Source organism: Adiantum capillus-veneris, chromosome 11 (genome assembly GCF_014529385.1).
Source record: "Adiantum capillus-veneris isolate H3 chromosome 11, ASM1452938v2, whole genome shotgun sequence".
NCBI classification, from domain to species: Eukaryota; Viridiplantae; Streptophyta; class Polypodiopsida; order Polypodiales; family Pteridaceae; genus Adiantum; species Adiantum capillus-veneris.
This window is the reverse complement of record NC_140941.1, coordinates 88,672,095-88,692,192: the sequence shown is the minus strand read 5'-3', so window position 1 is coordinate 88,692,192 and position 20,098 is coordinate 88,672,095.

The window sequence follows — 20,098 nt, the reverse complement described above, 5'->3', positions numbered from 1 at the left end:
AAACATCGTATCCACTATATTATGCTCAATGGGTAGAGTGTTCTTTGGTTGGCCAATGTAACTATGAAGGGGTTAGGTCAAGTAGTATGTAGACCTAAGGCCAACATTGTGAACTGAGACATAAAGTTGATGCTAGATCCACCATCCACTATTACACCTAAGAACTGGCACCCTAGAATAGACACAGTTAGACGAGGACTCGTGTAATCAATGAGAGGAGCATCGAGATAGGAGATCATGTAGGACTTTGAGGGATACACTAGGATGTGCCCACTATTAGACCCTGCACCAAGGTATAGAGATTGAGTGACTGCAACGGTTTCACTTTGACGATTTGCATCTAGCCAAAGCATGTCGTGGAGTGGCACTTATTGAAAGATATTCTTCAAGATAGTCTCTGCAGCAAGTATTTGTCTTTGGATCAGGGCATTCTCTAGTACCTTGATCTACTGCTAGTCAACCACTGCTTCCAAGAAGGCCCTATTAGTATCAGAGAGCAGAGAACTAGGTCAACCTTTGGCACTAGTGAATGACTTGTTAGTTGCTACAGGTGGACTGGGTTGTAAAACTGGGGATGGAAGCGTTGGACCTCCTAGAAGACTCAGAATTAGGGCTGCCCTCTATGCCTGAGTGAGGACACCAATGGGCTCCTCCACCTTTTGTAGCTTTTCCTAAGGGGCAACCACATGATAGCAAGTGACGGATGAGGGATGGTGCTCATTGCTATCAGGTTGATCTTTGGAAATGTGAACTTTGAATGTTCTACCTCAGACTCAAAGGCATGGATGCCTGTAGTTTGGGAAACTGCTTTGGTAATTTCCATATTCCCCACATCTCTAGCACAAATGGGCCAATTGGGCAAACGAGTCATGGACGAGGTTGTCTTTGCTCCTATAGCATGGGGGCAAAAGCTGAGGTGTAGAAGCTTTGAGGGGATGAGGGAGCATTAGCATAATAAAAACTCTAGATGGAAAATTTCTTTGCATACATTGCATAGGAGTGTAGCTAGAAAGGGTGGTACATAGTTTAGATGGCCATAGGGGGAAACCATGTTAGATGTAGGTCCCAATCCTTGTTGAAGAATAGGAGCAAGGATTTGATGCAGTTGTTGCAATCCCTTTAGGTAGTATAAATCCTTGTCTTCATGTCCAGTTTTTCACAGAAGAGGGGTGGCAATAAGCTCAAAGGGGGCATTCATATGGAGGATGCCTTTGAGAGCAATACCAGAACATAGTCTTAGGCTTCTGTTGAGCCCTGAGCCCTTCTAGCTCCCGCTTGATTTGGTCCAAAACCTCTTGATGTGGAGGCTTTTCCTATCAAAGAGAGAAGGATATCTCCTCTTGAAGAGCTTTTTTGTAACTTTGTTGCTTCCAGTTTCCTTTGTAAAGAAATCAACAAGTCAAATAGACTTTCCATGAGTACTGCAGCAGTCTCTACTTGAGGAGCATCATTGAATAACTTCCTTGCCCCTTTTATCCTAATAACAACATCAACAAACTCCTCCACAGTTACTTCAAGTCGGAGATAATCTCGGAGTTTTTGCTTAAAAGTCTTGGGGAGATCCTTCTCCACCCACTTATTGACCATGAATTCTCCTGGTTGCTAGGGAAGCTTGGTGACAAGAGACTTTGTTCTTGTCATAGTTTAGATGGCCATAGGGGGAAACCATGTTAGATGTAGGTCCCAATCCTTGTTGAAGAATAGGAGCAAGGATTTGATGCAGTTGTTGCAATCCCTTTAGGTAGTATAAATCCTTGTCTTCATGTCCAGTTTTTCACAGAAGAGGGGTGGCAATAAGCTCAAAGGGGGCATTCATATGGAGGATGCCTTTGAGAGCAATACCAGAACATAGTCTTAGGCTTCTGTTGAGCCCTGAGCCCTTCTAGCTCCCGCTTGATTTGGTCCAAAACCTCTTGATGTGGAGGCTTTTCCTATCAAAGAGAGAAGGATATCTCCTCTTGAAGAGCTTTTTTGTAACTTTGTTGCTTCCAGTTTCCTTTGTAAAGAAATCAACAAGTCAAATAGACTTTCCATGAGTACTGCAGCAGTCTCTACTTGAGGAGCATCATTGAATAACTTCCTTGCCCCTTTTATCCTAATAACAACATCAACAAACTCCTCCACAGTTACTTCAAGTCGGAGATAATCTCGGAGTTTTTGCTTAAAAGTCTTGGGGAGATCCTTCTCCACCCACTTATTGACCATGAATTCTCCTGGTTGCTAGGGAAGCTTGGTGACAAGAGACTTTGTTCTTGTCATAGTTTAGATGGCCATAGGGGGAAACCATGTTAGATGTAGGTCCCAATCCTTGTTGAAGAATAGGAGCAAGGATTTGATGCAGTTGTTGCAATCCCTTTAGGTAGTATAAATCCTTGTCTTCATGTCCAGTTTTTCACAGAAGAGGGGTGGCAATAAGCTCAAAGGGGGCATTCATATGGAGGATGCCTTTGAGAGCAATACCAAAACATAGTCTTAGGCTTCTGTTGAGCCCTGAGCCCTTCTAGCTCCCGCTTGATTTGGTCCAAAACCTCTTGATGTGGAGGCTTTTCCTATCAAAGAGAGAAGGATATCTCCTCTTGAAGAGCTTTTTTGTAACTTTGTTGCTTCCAGTTTCCTTTGTAAAGAAATCAACAAGTCAAATAGACTTTCCATGAGTACTGCAGCAGTCTCTACTTGAGGAGCATCATTGAATAACTTCCTTGCCCCTTTTATCCTAATAACAACATCAACAAACTCCTCCACAGTTACTTCAAGTCGGAGATAATCTCGGAGTTTTTTCTTAAAAGTCTTGGGGAGATCCTTCTCCACCCACTTATTGACCATGAATTCTCTTGGTTGCTAGGGAAGCTTGGTGACAAGAGACTTTGTTCTTGTCATAGTTTAGATGGCCATAGGGGGAAACCATGTTAGATGTAGGTCCCAATCCTTGTTGAAGAATAGGAGCAAGGATTTGATGCAGTTGTTGCAATCCCTTTAGGTAGTATAAATCCTTGTCTTCATGTCCAGTTTTTCACAGAAGAGGGGTGGCAATAAGCTCAAAGGGGGCATTCATATGGAGGATGCCTTTGAGAGCAATACCCGAACATAGTCTTAGGCTTCTGTTGAGCCCTGAGCCCTTCTAGCTCCCGCTTGATTTGGTCCAAAACCTCTTGATGTGGAGGCTTTTCCTATCAAAGAGAGAAGGATATCTCCTCTTGAAGAGCTTTTTTGTAACTTTGTTGCTTCCAGTTTCCTTTGTAAAGAAATCAACAAGTCAAATAGACTTTCCATGAGTACTGCAGCAGTCTCTACTTGAGGAGCATCATTGAATAACTTCCTTGCCCCTTTTATCCTAATAACAACATCAACAAACTCCTCCACAGTTACTTCAAGTCGGAGATAATCTCGGAGTTTTTGCTTAAAAGTCTTGGGGAGATCCTTCTCCACCCACTTATTGACCATGAATTCTCCTGGTTGCTAGGGAAGCTTGGTGACAAGAGACTTTGTTCTTGTCATAGTTTAGATGGCCATAGGGGGAAACCATGTTAGATGTAGGTCCCAATCCTTGTTGAAGAATAGGAGCAAGGATTTGATGCAGTTGTTGCAATCCCTTTAGGTAGTATAAATCCTTGTCTTCATGTCCAGTTTTTCACAGAAGAGGGGTGGCAATAAGCTCAAAGGGGGCATTCATATGGAGGATGCCTTTGAGAGCAATACCAAAACATAGTCTTAGGCTTCTGTTGAGCCCTGAGCCCTTCTAGCTCCCGCTTGATTTGGTCCAAAACCTCTTGATGTGGAGGCTTTTCCTATCAAAGAGAGAAGGATATCTCCTCTTGAAGAGATTTTTTGTAACTTTGTTGCTTCCAGTTTCCTTTGTAAAGAAATCAACAAGTCAAATAGACTTTCCATGAGTACTGCAACAGTCTCTACTTGAGGAGCATCATTGAATAACTTCCTTGCCCCTTTTATCCTAATAACAACATCAACAAACTCCTCCACAGTTACTTCAAGTCGGAGATAATCTCGGAGTTTTTGCTTAAAAGTCTTGGGGAGATCCTTCTCCACCCACTTATTGACCATGAATTCTCCTGGTTGCTAGGGAAGCTTGGTGACAAGAGACTTTGTTCTTGTCATGAGCTCTACAAAAGTCTCATCTCGTTGGGGCACTATGTTTGTCAATTCATCCAAAACCTTCTCTTGACAACCATTTGGTCTGAAAGCTTTAGAAAATTGTTGCCCAAGTAGTAAAAAAGTTCTTAGCAAATTGATTGTACCATTTATCTGCTAAGCCATCCAAAGTAAGCATTATGTAGGAATCTTCTCTATTGAGGCCATGACCCCTATAAAGGGATACAAAGAGTCATACTACAAAGCAAGAAAATCTTTCCGAGCAAGCCAAAATAGAGAGAGAGAGAGAGAGAGAGAGAGAGAGAGAGAGAGAGAGAGAGAGAGAACGAAATTATAACTCAATCACCTTAAATAACTTCCTTGTATGAATCCAATTTTTGCAAACAAAAGCCAAAGAAAATATATCTTCAGAACTCCAATAAAGCAAGCACGACAAAGTAGTAATATGCTAGAATATATAATCACCAAAGTGTTACAAACCATGTCTTAATACAAATACTCAACATCCAATGGCCACTAAGCACATGTTTCAGCAAGACGAGTAAGTTTCAAAACATTGCTAAAGACAATGGTCTTTTTCTACAAGCTAAGTATGGTCTTTTTTTTGTAAGGTCGTCGTGTTTGGGGGCTCCTTGTAAAAGCCCCCAAGATGATGTCTTGGTTGTATGGGTGGTTCTATTCTTGAGGGGGCCATGGCACGATCTGTGCATGGTGAGTATGTGGTCAATTGTTTTTGGCTTTTACAATAAGAACTAACTCACATTATGTTCGTTTTGCCAAAAGAAAAAAAAAAATCACAATGGTCATTTCTACAAGCTCTTAAGCATAGTACATGAGCAATGTTAGTGCATTGCTCAAAATAGGTGTATGGGAATACGTTTCCATAATAAGAAAGACTACACCATAAATTACCATTGAGCTTCCTTTATCTAATAATGTTTATATAATCCTTATCTACAATATTTTTAGTATTTAAATGCATGAGCGTTTTCATCGATTAACTATAATGCCAAGGCAAAAATTCCATGTTGCCCGTTGAAAATGCATTCGATGGCAAGGTTCTTTTGCATCTAGCCACTCTTACCTATATATATTGCTTAGCTAGGCCATTCTTAATGAAGAACAAATTTATATAATTAGGGATATAAATAATATATGCACGCATTTCTTGTGGTTTGGTACAATCGATCAACCTTGACTCAATCTTAAATTATAGGAGTGTATTTATTTCACATAACCTCCCTTCAACAAAGATCAACAAGCCTCAACAAACGTTGAATCTATATTAAAAACACTTCCCAAATGATCGCCTACCAATGATTGGTTTGAGTGGAGTGCATAGCAATGCTTCATGCACCAAGCATCTGCCAACAAGGCAATAGTTTTAATGCTCGGTCAAGTACGTGTCCATGTTTGTTAAAAAATCTCTAAAAAGGGAGAATGTATGTAGATTCCTATATTTGAATGTGAATACGTGAGCCGACTAGTGTACTTGCATCTATGTTGTTTCTTGCCACTCTCTCTCTCTCTCTCTCTCTCTCTCTCTCTCTCTCTCTCTCTCTCTCTCTCTCTCTCTCCCCCCAAGCTCGCAAATAACTCAATCATTTGAGATGATATGTGTGTGCTAGATATGAGCCGTCATCTTGCACTCATGCGGTGAGTTCCATGGTCATGAGAACCGTGTCTCATAGGATCTTGGGCAAGAAAGTGCGATTGCATAAGCCTCTTGTAGGTGCAATGCAAGATTTCTCAGTGCATGTTGTTGTAAGTAGGCAAAGGAGTCAATCTAAGAAGCTTGAAGTAGGAAGAAGGTAGAGGTTGCATTAATGTAGGAGCCATACTATAGGCACAAGGTAGAGAAAGGGCAGGTTGCTAAAGTACTAAAAGGTGGGGGGATCCACATTCCGAGCTTGTTAAAATCTTAATACAAAATGCATACTTTCTTAAGTTATCCAGGATAAAAAAAATGCAACAAGTACTATAAAAAACTTGGAAACATTGTACATCACATGTTGGAACAAAATGTCAATTCATATGCAATGAAAATAGCAGCTTGTCAAGGACGTGATGATATGCTTAAAATCTCTTCCCTCCCAACCCCTAGAATAGCTATACTTATGTTAGTGTATCATGATGCACAAATTCATGAACTGCAGAGTCTAACATGAGGACATGAAAGAACACAAAATAAATGTGTTTGCATGGTACATATGTGAGGCACTAGCTATCTTGTTTTTAGAAGTCCTCACAAGTACATTGAGGAAAGTCTACAATATTCATGGCATAAGTCACGTCCTTTTGAATTGAACCAGTAGTGCTATTGTGGAAAATATGTGCTACATTTAGGCTTTGAGGAGGATAGTACATTGGATTTAAATGGCTATGGAGAGGAATGATTGTATACAGGAGTGTGGATGGTTGAGGGCCCTGATTTATGAGGTGGGTTTACTCGGAGCTGACTAATGAGGGAGTGGGTGAAGGTGAGATGGTAGGGAGAAGCAGTCGTAGGGTAGTGAATAACCAATGTAGACAAAGTGTGCCATGCTAAGGGGGCATGTTTGCAACATTACATGGCGAGCTGCAAGGAATCAGAGGACGAGGGGGAGGGGGGATAGTAGCAAAGAGATGTGAGGGAGTAAGGCGGACGATGGACACGACGAAGTTGAGCATGTCATGTAACCTCATGCATCACAAATCCGCTTGATTGCAAGCAAGCATGGCAAATTTTTGAAGGCACTCTAACCCTTTAGATAAGAGTGGAAAAAATGTTACCCCTTCAAAAGAATCATGAGATCAATAAAATCTACAAGTCGCCCTTCTAAATTACCCTAAAACATATAATCAAGAAGGGTAAATCAAAAATTTCAAAGGACTATGGTCTCCCTTCAAGAATGAGCCTTGCAGGCTAGCATGACCTCCCCTAGCTAGATGTGGGCCCTCTAACGTGCCAAATCTTGAATAGCATGGCCTCCGCCATAGTTGAGAAAGTGTCTAACCAGATGTGGGCTCGGGCCCTGATGTGTCAATTCTTGAATCTATGTGGCATAGTTGCTCCACAATCACGGTTGCACTCTTCGTCGATATGGAGCTCCTAGCTTGCTGCCTCCCACCTACTACACCTACACGACGCTTGCTTACACTACTACACCACAATAATGGGGATCCTTGTTGCCTCTCTCTCTCTCTCTCTCTCTCTCTCTCTCTCTCTCTCTCTCTCTCTCTCTCTCTCTCTCTCTCTCTCTGTGTGTGTGTGTGTGTGTGTGTGTGTGTGTGTGTGTGTGTGTGTGTGTGTGTGTGTGTGTGTGTTAGCACACGAAGAAAGAGAGAGAGAGAGAGAGAGAGAGAGAGACTACAAAGGTATTCATGCAGCCGCAATGTGTTGTATCTGAAGGAGAAAGAAAGTATATACATTATCAGCGACTCAACAACAAGACTTTTAAAAGAGCTTCAAAAGTTTAAAGGCATTAAAATCATGGTTAAGCAAAGATCTGGGCCACCTGTCTATCATGGTTTCTTGTCCTAAAGGATTCTGCGCCGCTGCGGAATCGTGTCAAGCAGCAAACGACCAGCTCACGCACAGGTGGGTGGGTCGGTGTGTGTGTGTGTGTGTGTGTGTGTGTGTGTGTGTGTGTGTGTGTGTGTGTGTGTGTGAGAGAGAGAGAGAGAGAGAGAGAGAGAGAGAGAGAGAGAGAGAGAGAGAGAGAGAGAGAGAGAGAGAGAGAGAGAGAGAGAGAGAGAGAGAGAGAGAGAGAGAGAGAGAGAGAGATCTTGCCAAACTCCAATAGAAGCACACGGAACTCAGGAGTTGCTCGGGCCTGAGAGGCTATCAGCATGCAAAAAGCCTAGCTATTATGGTTTCCTATCCTAAAATATGCCGTGCCACCGCAGAATGGTTTCTAGCACCAAACGAGGGTTCAATCCTCTTGTCTTGGTCCTCAGAGTCAACATGCAACGCACCCTCTTCAGGTATTATGAGCGCCACTCTTCTGGAAAAATGTGTCTCAGCTTAATATGGTGCCATTTTCCATTTCAAAACTATCGGTTGGGAAAAGGGGAAAATCTGTCCTAAAATAGAGAAAAATAGTATTAAAAATCGAAAAAATAACCCAATTTTCTCAAATCTCCTCTTAGAAAATTCAAGGAAAGGAATTTTGTATCTTTGAGAAAATGATTTTTCCCTATCATTAATGAGCGTGTTCGCACACAAGCCGTGGCAATGGGTTGATTACGAGAGCGTTTTTTGGTTGCTTCTATGAAATGAAGCTCTCGCCAGTGTTTGTGGAAAACGTTTTTAGCAACCAATGGGAAAAAAGAAGAGCATTGGTAATCTCCCAGTTAGTGATGGTTTTAGTGCTTTTACCAGTTTTTCCACCAAAAACCTGGCCAATTTCAATCAAGTTGATCCTCTTGCCTAGCCATGAATTTTCAGCTTTTGTCCTTTAAAAACAACATTAAGAGTCAATTTTTTGTGAACATTGGCTCTTGCAAGCAAACTCTGTCAAAAACAACAAAGTTAGTTGGAGCAAGGCTTTTAGCGAGAAAATGACAGTATATATTTCCATGTTAAGTCTATTCAAGGGCAACGAAAGAATGCAACTCACATCTACTTTACCCTAGTCATTCACGCATGTGACCCACATTAGTGCAGTAATGTATAGAGCACTGAACAAGGTGTTTTCGTTCTACTTCTCTTGTCGGCGTTCTCAATAGGACAGCACAAAACAAGGATGCATTTAAATACCATGCTTATAATATGTCTTCTTTGCAACCACGCCATTTCCAAGCACTTGTCAGAGGGTCCGCATCTAGCTAGGGGAGGCCGTGCTAGCCAGAAAGGCTCATTCTTGTTGAGTAGAAAATTAAAACTACTTTTGCACATGGAGGTATCCAAACAGCCAAACCAATCCATGATGTAAATTGGACAACTTGGATCCCTTGGGATTAAAACACAAGGGTGTCTCGTGCCATTCAAGAAGCAATAGATGCTTTTGATTAACACCCATTGTTTTGTACCTTTGCTATAGATCAATATTTTGGTCGTTGAGACTAGAAACTGTACATCCAATCTCATAATGCATACCCGAATAAGACAACCAACAACTCACTGCTAAAGAGAGTCGTAAAAAGAACGACTAAAGTATGCATATTGAGTTTCAACCCCACTTTCATAGGTGTAGAAATAGGTTTGTAGTAAGCCAAATCAAATGTGCATAGAAATGACCCAGTTTTACCAAGTACTATTTACAAAATGATGCTTAAATTGAATTTCCAAACAGTAATGGAAAGGCACAAATTTGGAGAGCACGAGAGAGAGAGGAGCATAAAGATTTGGTTGTGCATAGACATAAAAATAACAATTGAAAGACGCAAATTTAGCATCTCAATGAAAGTAAGAATTGTGCAAAGATGGAGAGCACAAGAAAGAGAGAGAAGAGTACATAGAAATTTGGTTATGCATAGGCACAAAAATTGTGCAGCTTCTTATTCTTTATTATCCATAGAGTATAGGATAGTGTGTTAAAGATGGGTGTTAGTAAAGGGATGAGTGACTGACCAAGTTTGACCATAGCCATAGTGTCCTTTATCCTAACAACACCCCACTTAAAGGCCAATCTGGCCCTAAGTGGCAAAAAACAAGTAATATGTACAAAAGTGTACAAATGTGAAGCGGGTTAGTGGATTGACCCTACACATATCAAGTCAATGCAATGTGCAAACTAATTTGATACTAGGTTATTTATAAGAGCATCTGCAAGCTTATCATCGGTATGACATTTGACTAGTTCACTTCACTTGTTTGTCAAGACAGGGCCCAACTAAAGTGATACCTCCCATGAATGTGTTTTATTTTTGCATGAAACATGGGATTCTTTGACAAAGCAATGACTTTTTGGCTATCACAATGTAGCGTTGGAGGCCAACCTTTGATGTCCAAATCTCCCACTTAACGTGCCAACGATTTCCTTGCTAGCTTCTGATGCTAAAACACACTCACACTTTGTAGTGGAAGAGGATGTGTAATCTTGAAGACATGACCTCCAAGAAATAGCTCCACCAACAAATATGAAGACATATCTAGATATAGACCTTCTGTTGTCGACAATCCCTGCATAACCAGCATCCGCGTATCCAACAATATTGCATCATTGTTTCCAAAGTGTAAACCCTTGCTTGCTATACCTTTCAAGTATTTGAGTATATCCTTTACTCCTTTCCAACATTTTCAGCTAGGATTTACCATATAGCAACTCACCACTCCCACTTCAAATGCAATATCCGGTCTCATTTTCCACCATCGCATACATAAGACTACCAACCACTGAGGAATATGGTACATTTGCAATCTCTTCCTTTTCACCATTCCACTTAGGAGAATATTCTTTGCTAAGTTTCACATATGTTGGCAATAGGGTACTCAATGCCTTCCCCTCTATATATTGATACAATGCAAAACCTTCTGAATGTATGCTTCTTGAGACAACGTAAGAATCTTTTTAATCTCGTCTCATTTAATGCGCATACCAAGAAAGTGACTAGCTTCTCCCAAATCCTTCATAGAAAAGTTTTGACTCAACAGTTTCTTCAAATTGACAATCATCACTGGATTTCCTAGCAAGGAGCATGTATTGACATACAAAATGAGAACCATAGCAATGAATCATCACCACATAATTTTCTTGTGTATTAGCAATGACCCTCTTCATTTCTCTTATAACCATAAGACTGCATGAATGTATCAAAATTTTGATAACATTGCTTGGATCCTTGCCTTAAGCCGTAAAGAGCTTTCTTGAATTTACATACCAAGTGTTGTCTACCTTTACGAGAAAACCCCTCAAGTTGCTTCATATAGATGTCATCATGGAGACTCCATGAAGCAAAGCCATTGTTACATCTATTTAGACCAATTTCAAATCTTCAGTAGTAGTAGCTACTAATCCAAGCACAATATGCAAGATTGTCATCTTGAGCACATGCAAAAAGATCTCATCAAAAGCAATTCCTTTTTGTTGTGCAAATCCCTTAGCAACTAATCTAGCCTTATACTAACACATAACATCTCCAAATTTTATCTTTAGCTTGTGAAGTCATTTGCAAGGTAAAGATTTCTTTTGAGTGAGACAATTCACCAAGTCCCAAGTCTCATTGTTCACAATCAAGTTATACCCTGATTGCATAGCTTGCGCTCCCACTTCAACTTGTCATTCATTTGCATCGCTTCTTAGTAGACGGTTCACTACAGTTAGCATAACATAATCATTATCAATTTTCATTGCTTCTTGGTAGCAAGACGGTTCACCATAGCCGGTTAGCATAACATAAACAACATCTAGTAGAAATCGCTCACATGGATGTGAGGCTCTCTCTCTCTCTCTCTCATAGAACATCTCAATGTTGGGCTACTATTTTCTGCTCATTTGTAAGCATTGCTAGGGAAAGGCACATCACTAGACTTTTGAGTTTGTACTGGTTTAGAGGCAACATCCTCATATGTGACTCTTATGTACTCCCCTTACTAACACCCATCACTAACATATTGTTCTACACTCTGTGGATAATAAAGAATAAAGAGTTGCACAAATATTATGCCTATGCTTCACCAAATCTCAATGTGCTCTTCTCCTCTCTCTCTCTCTCTCTCTCTCTCTCTCTCTCTCTCTCTCTCTCTCTCTCTCTCTCTCTCTCTCTCTCTCTCTCTCTCTCTCTCTCTCTCTCTCTAAGGACTGTTCTGGGTCATTCCGGACCGTTGTGTGTCATTCCAAACCATTTTGGGCTTGTCATTCCATTTTAATTTGCTTGTCCAAAATGACTTTATTTTGAGACATTCTAGAGATTTCCACTTGCCCAAAACATCGTTTCGATGTTTTGGAATTCCCCTCCTAAATAGCCATTCCCCGATAACATTGGCTAAAATGAGAAGACATACTTTGAAGTAATTTGTAAAATACATAAGAATATGACTCTAGTGCCAATTTTATGTATCTATTTATCTAGAAACATAGCCAACTACACACACAACTATACGTAGAAAGGAAACCATACTCCATGTTACACTTTCAAGTTATCAAAAAATGGGTACTTAGGGAGGATAAATAACAACATGGAGGGTGATTAAGGTAGCCAAAATGCACAAAAACAAGGGATTCTTTTCCTTAATTACTTGTGCGTGCATCTAGAATATGCCTACATACATGCATACTTAACCAAGTCTAAATATTATTTCATATGCTTATTTTTCACATGGTTTAGCTTACTGAGACAAGAGACTCAAGCTTAACCCTAGACAAGTCTAAATATTATTTCATATGCTTATTTTTCACATGGTTTAGCTTACTTAGACAAGAGACTCAAGCTTAACCCTATATTCTTTTGAGGATATAAAAAACAAATAGGTTTAACTCAATGGTTAGTTACCTTGCTCTCCATCAAAACCATACTAGGATGGGTGACCTCTCGAGGTTTTTTCAATCCTAGTAAGTAGTTGTCCCTTGTGTGCAACCAACGGCACCAACGAACCCTTTGTAAGCCTCATTGCCAAGTAGACCAAGTACTATGCCTTGGAGGGAGCCGAGGAGGGGGCACAATGCGGGGACAATGTGCTCTCGTGGCCTGCACAAAGGTTTTTCTACGGATTTCTCTTACTCTCTGTGCATATTGATCTCGCTCCATTAGGAAAAGTTTGGACTCAAAAATGTGCCTTGTAAGAATTGTTGATGTGGCAAAGCTTTCAAAAAGTGGGGATCGGTAAATTTTTTGCAAATAAGATCCAAACTTGTCGGAGGTTGGATATTTAGAATCTACTCTTCAAATGCTATCTATTGATATATAGCATGCATGTATCGGACATTGCCTTCATGTAGATCTAGAAAAAGGTGATTTTAGATTATCGTAACGGTAACAAAACCTGGCTGATTGAAAAAAAATGGCATAACTTTCATAGAAGTCATCCAAACTTTTCGGACCTTGGCTCTTTAGAATACATTTTTCAAGAACTTTCCAATGATAGGTCATATCATAGGGTTCTAAGCAATATTTAGAGGGGTCTACCGGGTTGCTTTCTTTTGTACAACTTTGATGATGTGGCACTCTTAAAAGGCCCAAAAATGAGTTCAAAATTTTTCTAATGTCTGCTCTTTTATATAGGCCTCCGAGGTGTGGTATTTTGGGTGCATTATTTTTAATTTCTTTCGTCGCGTATTACTATTTTCATCCATAAATCTCTCGCGTCTACTTTTTGAGTAGGCAACTATGCCCATCTTTTGCCTTTTGATACAAGCTCACATTGGGCTCTCCTTTTGGAGTCCCTTTCTCTTGGTTATCCAAAGTTTGCAGATGGTATAACTTGTAACCTTTGCTTTCCAGATTGAAAACAACAAAAAAGAATTTTACAACCTTAACATTCAATTTTCTACGTTTCTTTTGTGGCACCAAAGCATAATCTAACAACCAAAAATGTGCGTGTGATCAATAGATGGCTTCTTATCTTCATAAGGAGTCATGGATTGCAAGGGTTCGATAGAACACGTGTTAAGTACAAAGTAGCACACATGACAACCTCAAGCCAAAAGAAAATATGGTAAAGCTTGACTCTTGACCATGCATCATGCCATATCCTTAAGCGATTTGTTTTTTCTTTCAACAACACCATTTTGTTGAGGTGTATATGACAGTGTCCATTGGTTTTTTTATCCACAACTAGCCAGAAATGCATTAAATTCATGAGACATATACTCCCCCCTTAACCTGAATAGAGGGTGCCCGTAGTACATTTAGAGACATTTTCAGCCAAAACCATGAAACACGTGAACAATTTGAACTTAGCTTTAAGCATACATCCATGCATGCCTAAAGTAACTATCAATGAAAGTAACGAAGGACGGGTAAGTACTCAAGGATGGAGTTTGCATATGCCCACAAATGTCACTATCCATAAGTTGTAACTTACATGTATCCCTTACTGAACAATCCTTTGAAAACTTTGAACACTAAATTTACCCAAAATACAACCTTCATAAACATGCTTAATATGTTCTTCAAGAGGTGGAAAAGAAGTGACCTTATCAAGTTCCTGCAAACACAGCAAACTGGTAAAATTTAGATGCCCAAAACATGCATGCCAAAGTTTGGCATCTAAAATAGCCTTTGAATTCACAAGTGCATTTGCAAAACTCTACCCGCACATCATACAAATTGAACTTATACAGCCCACGACACAAAATGCCAGATGCAACAATTTCATCACCAAAACTAAGATCATGAATTGTACATTTGTCATTCAAAAACTTGATAACAAGACCAAGTCTTGCAAGTGCAAATATAGACACAAGGTTCTTTTTTATCCTTGGTGTATAAAGTGCGTCAACAAGTGTGAAAGAAGTACCATTCATAGTAGTTAGCACACTCTTTCCAACTCCCTTGACTCGATATGAGGCATTGTTCACACAAGTAACCACATTCCCATGAGGGATAGCCTCAAGAGTGGCAAACAAGTCACGGTGCAAAGTAATGTGCTTTGTAGCACCACTGTCAGAGTACCAATCATGTGAGTCTGCAACAAATGATACACATACATCATCAATAGAAAGATCATAATTATACACTAAATGCCCACTCTACATCTACATCAACATCACAATCTCCATTTACAGAAGACTCTACAATACTTGCGTTGCTAGTAGATCCAACCTCTTTCTTCTTGAATTATTTTGCCTTCAACTTAGGACATTGCTTTATCAAGTAATCATTGGACTTGCAATAATGGCAACACATCTTCTTCTTTCCTTTTTCTCCAAAATTCCTAAACGAGTTTTTGCCAAAAAAAAACACTAGAACATGTGACTTGCTACTCACAGAAGAACCACGAGAAGTGGCTACCATTGCTATTATCACCTCCTCTTGAGCAGCAACAAAAGCCTACTCAACTGCACGTTGTTTAGCCTTGTTCTTTCTTGAAAGTGACTCACATACCAACAATGTGCATAATGCGTCAAACTTGATAGCTTGAGGGTTTCCTTGGGTCATAAGTCTCCCAAGTACTAGAAAAATTATAATAAGAGTCTAAAAACTCATGGAGAATCATTTGTACAAGTGAACTATCAAAAATAAATTCACCTGCAACACTGACTTGCTCATTGAAATCCTTGATGCCTGCAAGAAAATTGTCAATGTCATCTTTCTCTTGCATAATCTTTTGAGTCCAATTCTTTATGCAGTAATGTAATTTTAAACTCCTTGTGACTTGCATAAAGACCAAGCAGAGTATCCTAAGTCTATTTTGCCAATTTTCTTGAGCGAATGTGAGGAGTAATGGTGCACTTCATAGATAATGCAATCAATGCATGAGCCTGCACATAGTCTAACATCCCAACCAGATTTCTCACCAGCAACATCCTCAACAAAGCCTATATCCATAGGAGGTGGACATGCATCAATGCCCTGCACAACATTCTAGATATCCTTTGACACAAGAACATGCATCTTCATGTAAGCCCACATTAGGTAGTTATCCCCATCCAATTTTTCCTCATTAGAAAATATCTTGAAAGCATCTATGTAGTTGTCACCCATGGCGAGTGATTGCATCGTATGTGAAAATTGCCCCGAAAGAGGACAAAGAAAGTAGGACTAACACATGCTATATAACACAACCTAAAGAGGACTTTATGGGTTGCAAGGATGCATGTACAACTTGGAGAAGATGAAGAAGCTTAAGGCACACAATAGAGAGTGTATTGCTTAGTGCAGAAAATGGAAAGATAAGTTATCCCTAGACTGAGAGTCTTCAATTGTGCTGCCAATGAGGAGTGCACAGATGGAGTGTTCAATTATGCTGCAATTCTTGCAAGGCCAGAGTACTTCAAATATGAAGAAGGATTGGTGCACAGTCGTCATGGGTATCTTCATCTTGATCATCACCCTTGTGTGCCTCTTTCGCTCCTACTAGTGCATCACTTGGCTCCTTTGGGTCTACACCATCTCCTCACTTCAATGTTCATCAAAAGACCTGTCATTTGTATCTCGAAGCAATCCCTTGCTGTTGTAGAATTAGTGCCATGCCAGCACTTGTCATCAGTCAAACATTGATTGCAGGAGGCATATATACAATGCACGGGGGGAAAACCTCCCAGTGAGAGAAAAAGTTCCCCAATGGTCTTGAGTGTGTTCACACACATCACTATCACATTTATGGTAATAGGAAGCTTTTTTATAGATTCTCACTAACAATCTGGCTAAGTCCATCATCGTTGGAAGACATGTTTTCAACACTTGATCAAGTCCTGAGCAACCTGCTAAAAATAGCCTATTACCACTTATAACCACAATATGCTTACATATGCCTATTTCATGATACTAAACAATATATGTGAACACTCCAACCAAAAAATAATCTTCTACTCCACCAATTAAATGTAGATCTGCAGAATCCCAAACCTTAGCATCTCTACATGTGAATGCACTCTAACTCCAAAATAGAGATCAAAATGCACTCAGAATGGAAATTTGGCTACAGAGTTTCAGTCCAAAGGACTCTACACAAACTTGAGACGCACGATCTCCAAAAAGGAGCACCTTGATCGGAGGAGGACCGTTTGAAAACAACTCTCAAGAATCACGAAACTGCTTCTTCAACAACTCTGGCTTACTACTCCAAGCTCCTCAGACACAACCAAGCTCTAATACCATGTAAAGAGATAATGGAGGAGAGAGCTTGAGCTCTCTTACACACATACATAGAGATGGAGGCAAAGCCCTCTTCCTCTTCTTCTGCACTAATTCAAGATAAGAAGTCTACAATGCATAAAAGAGAAAATACAACATAAGGGGAAACTCCTCGTGTGACCTGCTAGTGAGTGAGTTGGATGAATAAGTGTTCTATCACTCCGATAGGTAGATCAAGTCAATGCAATCCAGCTATGGTATCACTAGCGAAGATATATATACCCACAAAGGCGCGCCAATGATGATGATTGTCGATGATATTCATCCAAGAGTAGTACATGTTGAGCTTGACATCTCAATAGCCTTACCTCCAAATGTTGGGTTGCATGGTCCTACCTATCCTCTTATATGGCTATCAATTGATGCTACCTATCCTCTTACATGGCTACCAATTGATGCTACCTATCCTCTTATATGGCTACCAATTGATGCTAGCTTTGATAACATTTGTGGTGGCTTTGAGGAGAATTCCTTACTCTAGGAATCCAAATTAAAAAAAAATGGAGTTTCAAGCTCACCAGCTCAAATTTATTATAGCTTTTAAGCTCACAATCTCACACCCTATCCTTAACCAGCAAACAAATGAACATGCTTGTATAATAAGTGCTTATGTTATTTCCAAGCCAACAATAATCAAGGCACCTTCGACATGACTTGATATGTTTAGCTTTCCTTGTTGGTTAATCTACATGATTCTTGGAATGGTGTTCGTGTGTTGGACAAGGAGACTTAAAGACTAGGATACGTTGCATTGCCTTTGATATGGTGAAAAGGGACTCAAAACACCATGATATAATTATGTAGATGGAGACTATATATTTGGTAATCTACCACATTTTTCTCATAAGCAATTGATGATGGGATCAAGAATGCATATACATAGTATTCACACTCAATTCTATTATGTGCTAGCCCTTGGATATTGACTTTAACCGTACCTATGTAGATGTCTTAGAATATCATGCTAAGGAGTGAAAAGGAAGGCCTAAGGGATGAACATGATACAAGAACATGTGTTTGCTTCTATTGGAGGTCATTAGTTTTTTCTCCCTACCTCACTTCCTGGACCCTTCTGTTAGGTCCATGCAAGTGGGAGCTTCCCTTGTGGTAGATAGATAGACACCACTCCTTTATTTTTGGTGCATGCAAATTGAAGTGCTCTCTCTCTCTCTCTCTCTCTCTCTCTCTCTCTCTCTATATATATATATATATATATATATATATATATATATATATATATATATATATATATATATATATATATATATATATATATATATATATATATATATATATGTGTGTGTGTGTGTGTGTGTGTGTGTGTGTGTGTGTGTGTGTGCGTGCGCGCGTGCGCGTGCACGTGTTCATCATCTTATAATAATAGCATTGGCTCTTTCTTTTGCTTGCAAGTCCTTCTTCACGCTCTCTCCTCTCATGGCTTGCACTTACCAACACCCACCATAGCCTTTCATTGCCCTACACTTTCAACACCATAAATTCTCACACTTTCCTTATAAATACTAGAACATGCTTGTATTTTGTCAAAGTGTGCAGTCAAAGATGGGAGTATGTCAACAAGAGGAAGGAAGGAAGTGGGGGGGGGGGAGGGAGAGAGAGAGAGAGATGAGAAGACAATCTTTGCAACAATACCTCTATTCAAGAATGAGCCAGTGTTTACTTCGATGCACCCCGAACCACAAATATATATGAGAGGTAACTAGTTGCCTGGTTTTCGTAAATTTTCTGCCATGATATGCTAGCGATGTGTGTGAACAAACCTAGGACAATCATGACATTGTTTTCCCTCACTTTGGAGTTTTTTCTCCCGTGACTTATATATATGTTCATAGCCATGAATAAACACTTATCTTGATACTTGCACACTAATTAGTACTACTTCTTGTGCTGTGTATCTTGAGGATATCCTTCTTCTCCAAGCTTTGTGTGCATACTCTTGCAACCCTAAAAAATTCATGTCATAGCAAACTTTAGCGTCTTGAGCAACATCCTCAGTTGCCTCTTATCTCGCTTTGTCAAAGCAAGGTGATCATTGGTGAGATTTTTTAGCGTGACATAACCTTTAGTGTCATTTCAACTTGTGTTTCCGCTATAGACAACGCAAGTAGACATTTTTGTTATTTTGTGTTGATTTATTGACAATGCTCTCCTACTTGCCACTCCCAATTTTTTAGCCATAACTAGGTTTCGATACAATGTAAACAAATATAGAAAGATAGAGTTTGAAGTAGCCTCTTTTGCTAGTCTATTCAAAATGATGACGAGGTCTACAAAACATAGGTGAAAAATGTAACACAATGCAAGGCAATGTACAACATTCAATGTGAAACTACTAGTGAATGAGTAAAATAAGGGGCTATCATTCTCGGTAGATAAACCAAGTGGGTGAAGTCCAACTTTAGTACCTTTCACTACCTAGTCCAGTGATAAATGTAGGCAAGAAGTTATCCACACGCACTATGTACTGAACCTATCCAACGTTCCCAAAGAAAGAAAGAAAACCACTCTTACTCAGTACCGCAACAAAAGAAACTCAACATTCAAGAGTTTATTAATCTCCCATTTCAATAAAAAAGGTCTCATTATATGTGTAAGGTCTTTGCTTTTCAAGCTTGGCATCCGCGCCTTGAGCGGATTCTTCTACAATTAGAAACTTTCTTGTGTCTTGAAGAAGTATTAGCACTGTGCTTACTACACTTTCTTTCCACTTTTGACTTGTGTGCACATACTTAACTTGACCACAAAAAAGCATTAACTTTGTCTTCTATCCACAACTCTTTTTTTTGTCACAACTAGTTCATTTAGAATTTTTTTCACATTAATTTGCATGACTTCTATTCTTGTGTTTTTGCTTTTAATACCTCCTTGTGCATGTGTAAACCTTGTGCCTTGTCATTGTCTCTTCATTTTTCACAGTTTCAAACTCTCTCCGATTTAAAAAAATGCATCTTTTCTTCCAACTTTTGATCTTTATGCTACAAAGAATTCTCATGCACCATCAATGCATCTTCACATCTTTTAATCTTCATCTCTCTCATTTTGAGCTCATGAAACTCGCCACCAACTTTTACAATATAAGTTTCTACATGATGGACCGTGTGTGCTCAATAACAAGAAGAGAGACATGCAATTTAGATGCCAAAATAGCTCCAATCGTATCAACTTACTGGCAATTATCAAAGTACCATCATGTATACTTACCATCCATGATGCTAGCACCAACATGCCAATCATCATAAGGTATAATCACTCA